Raw genomic sequence first — 647 nt, forward strand, 5'->3', positions numbered from 1 at the left:
GGGACGCAGGGCTGCATGCTGGCAGCAGGAGCCGCGCCCCCCTCGCCGGCAGCGCAACAACGCTTTGCCGACGGCGCTGGCGATGCTACACTGCAGCTCCTACCCCGCTGCATCGCAGCTCAGGGGCTCCGGTGAAGCTCCAATGCAGCCGCCGATGAAGCTACAATGCAGCACCGCCCGTTGTAGTGCAGTTCCGGGCTCGCCGGTGAAGCTCCATTGCAGCGCCAGCGATGCTTCACTGCAGCACCGACGCCGGCGCGGCGGCGGTCCATCGATGCTCCATAGCAGCACTCGACGCCGTCGGTGATGTTTCACTGCAGCCCGCACCGACGCGGCGAGCTTCATAGCAGCACCCGACGGCCTCGCCGGCGGAGCTTCACTGCAGCGCCCCACCGCTTGCTGGAGCTCCGCTGTAGCACCGACTACCCTCGCCGAAGCTCCATGGCAGCACCCAAGGGCCTCCGGTGAAGCTTCACTACAGCGCCCCCTCCGGCTCGGCGGTGCTCCATCGCAGCACGACGGCAATGCGGTTGATGCGACGAAGCACGCGGCGGCGACGGGCGGATGCTATGACGCAGCACGATGCCGACGGGGAATGGGGAATGGGGCGACGCAGCACGCGGTGGTGACGACGGATGCGACGCCGA

This window comes from Triticum aestivum, unplaced genomic scaffold, assembly GCF_018294505.1.
Source record: "Triticum aestivum cultivar Chinese Spring unplaced genomic scaffold, IWGSC CS RefSeq v2.1 scaffold27977, whole genome shotgun sequence".
Lineage (NCBI taxonomy): Eukaryota > Viridiplantae > Streptophyta > Magnoliopsida > Poales > Poaceae > Triticum > Triticum aestivum.